Source organism: Schistocerca cancellata, chromosome 4 (genome assembly GCF_023864275.1).
Source record: "Schistocerca cancellata isolate TAMUIC-IGC-003103 chromosome 4, iqSchCanc2.1, whole genome shotgun sequence".
In the NCBI taxonomy this organism is placed as follows: domain Eukaryota; kingdom Metazoa; phylum Arthropoda; class Insecta; order Orthoptera; family Acrididae; genus Schistocerca; species Schistocerca cancellata.
The window spans coordinates 103,018,095-103,021,420 of record NC_064629.1 but is presented as its reverse complement, the minus strand read 5'-3'; positions in this window follow the sequence as shown (position 1 = coordinate 103,021,420).

The following is a 3,326-nucleotide window of genomic DNA, read 5'->3' as shown; positions in this document are numbered from 1 at the left end:
GACCAACACCTCTTAGGTTTTTCACTCAGATTGGTTGACAAAGTTTAAAAGTAAAAGTCATTGAACGCTTCTCTCATTGCTCTCTTTACAATCATTTTCACTTTGTTCAGCTTTCGTTTGTTAGCTAGGTTTTTACTTCTCTTGAATCTGATGATGATTTTTGGTTTGTGGGGCACTCAACTGCATGGTCCCAATTTTTGCACAGTCGAGTTTTTACACAATCTGATCTAGCCACTGCCAAGAATGATGATGATTATGGTGATGGTGAAATGATGAGGACAACACAAACACCCCATCCCCGGGCAGAGAAAATCCCCAACTCAGTCAGGAATTGAACCCAGGACCCTGTAATCCAGAGGCAGCAACGCTAGCCACAAGACCACGAGCTGCAGACCTTGAATCTGAGATGAAGTTCTCTTTGTTTACATAGCAGTTTTATAACACAACGATTAAACCATGGTGGGTCTTCCCCATCATTTAAGACCTTAATCTGAACATATTTGTCTAGGGCATACTGCATGATGCCTTTGAATTTTTCCCATTTGCTAACATCTTTGTCCTCATCACTGAATATTTGATACTGACTGGTCAGATACTCTGACATTTGTATCGTCACTCTCACTAAGCAAAAATATTATCCTACCTTTCTTAACATTCTTTGTTGAACCAATTTTCATAGATGCTGTCACAGGCTTATGATCACTGATATCTCCCTCCATGTTAACTAAGTTCAGGTTGTTTGTTGCCAGGAAGTCTAGGACATTACTCTCACAAGTTGGTTCTCTAAATATCTACTCAAAGTAATTTTCAGACAAGACATTCAGAACAATGTCACACGACTTCTTTTCTCTGGCACCAGTTTTGATAGCATGACATTCCCAATGAAAATTATTAACGATATTCTGAGAGTTTCTGAAGTGCTCTATCACTAGAGCTCCTGACCCACGCGGTCAATAAAAGCATCCAATTACCATTTTTTGACCTTTCTTTGATACTCTACTTCAGCTAGATTAATTCACAATCTCATCCCACGATAACCTCGCTAGATTTTATCGAATTTTGTACTGCAATAAACACGCCGACACCACTGGCAACTTACCTATTCTTACAATAAATATTCAAATCTGTGCTTAGGTAATTGCATTGTCATTAACATCTGATTTCAACCAACTTTCTTAATACTATAAGTGCATGATAACCTTCAGTAAGCAAAACTAATTCCAGGAACTTTTCTTGGATGCTCCTTCAGTTCACTAAAATCATAGTAAGCTTTTCTATATCTGATCTGTGACAAATGTTCTCTGAGGACACTGTGGCTAATTTATCAGGCAAATCATCTTTGACTCCAAGGGAGGGTTTCTCTAACCTAAAGAAGCCCCTTGTGCCTGCCACATGTACACCGCTACTCTAGTAGCCACTTCCTGCGTGTAGTGCACATCTGACCTACTGAGGGAAACATTACAATTCTGTACTCAATAGCAAAGGTTGAGAAATTCACATCTGATACCACTGCAGAGTTCTCTGAGACTCTGGTTTAGACCTTCCACTCTGCTCCAAACCAGAGGGCCATTATCAACCCTGTGTATGTTACAAAGAGACAGCTTAGCCTGCACCCCATGTGCAATGCTAGTTGTCTCCACCAAATCAGCCATCTGTGGACAGGAGCAGAGGATGCCCTCGGAACCCAACTGGCAGGCATCATTCGTGCCAACAAGTCCCACTATATGCAGCCGGTTGCATCCAGTGCACTCGATAGGCACTGGCAGGGCCTGTTCCACATCACACACGAACCACCCCCCCCCCCCCCCCCCCCGGTCAAACCTACTGAGTGTACACTGGCATTCTTTCCCACCTTGCCTCCTGCTTCCCAGAGGAGTTCCATCATCTGCCTAACATTGGAGTTCCCAATGACAAGCATATCCACCCTCTGCACCTGCCTGGACTGGGCAGGAAAATCAGCCACTAGCCCAACACGAGTGACACCCCTTGCTTGCTCAGAGTTATCATCAACACTGGGTAGCACCTCGTATCAGTTGCTAAGGCATAGAGAGCCAGCTGCGCAACCTGCTCCCTCCTTCACCTTCTGCCCAGTGACACGTGAACCCACCATTGTCTGCTACCCACTCTCAAGTGAGGACTGACCAGGCAGATGTTGCATATCAATAGATGCAGCGACAGCCAGGTCACCACAGAATTCCAACGGCACCAACAGGGTTGCAAGTCTCATCCCCAATGCACGATGTCACCGCAACTTTGAGAATTAGCCAGAAGCATGTCGACAATAGTCAAAGCTGCTTCCAGCTGTTTTAGGGCAGCATCCAGTTCTCCTTGTGCCCGCTCACAACAAGCACAGTCCCTAGCCATCTTGTAGTGTGTAAAAATAGATATCAGATCTCAAATGGCGCTATCGAGTTTGGAATGTATGCAAAATATGACAAGGAGACTAAAGAAACACTAAAATAAATTTCTATACTGAAGTTGATCCATCTAGAGTTACCTGTTATTAGAAACTCAGCTCACCCAAAAGCTACTGCATGAGGTAAGTATGCAAAGTAGAATGCACTGATCTAAACTATATGCTGTGTACCAGCATGAGATTTAAACTTGGTGGCATGACATGGCAGTCTACCGGTGGGAAAATTACACTAGGAAACCATCTTACACACAGATATGCACCAAGATATATGCAAAAACAAAAACTTACAGTAATTTGCTAACTGATAGTCCACACAGTAAAATACACAGGCATAGTTCCCTTCTTTGCAGAAGCTTTGCTACTGCTGCTGGTGCGTCTTCTCGGCTTGGTCCCTGGGTTATATTTATCATAATAGTAATGTTATAAATAATATTATTTTATATATTGTAATAACACTGCCTGTCATAATGAATTTATTGAGTACTCTGATGATTATATTTTGTTTATTAATAATAAATACATAAATCAGCTTTTATATTTGGTAACTGCATTAACTCATAGGCCTAGGGTTAATGGTAAAAGTTCAGTTGAGAAGGGGCCCATTTCCAGCTTCAGAAAATATGGTCACATTAAGTAATTAGTAATATATCCAAAACAACAGGCCTACCAACTTCTCTACTTTAACAAAATATTCAACAACATAAAACTTACAAAACTGGGGAGACAAACATACATCGTATGCATCTTTTTGTTACAAAATATCTACAGTTGAAATTGGGTAGAATGACGAAATATGAACTTCAGTTTTAAAAATCAGGCCTTGAAGAGCTTAGTTTGCATACTGAAGTAGTCAAATGCAGGGAAGGGTTTCAAGATCTAAAGGTGAGAGGAACAATGACAGCACTGTCTC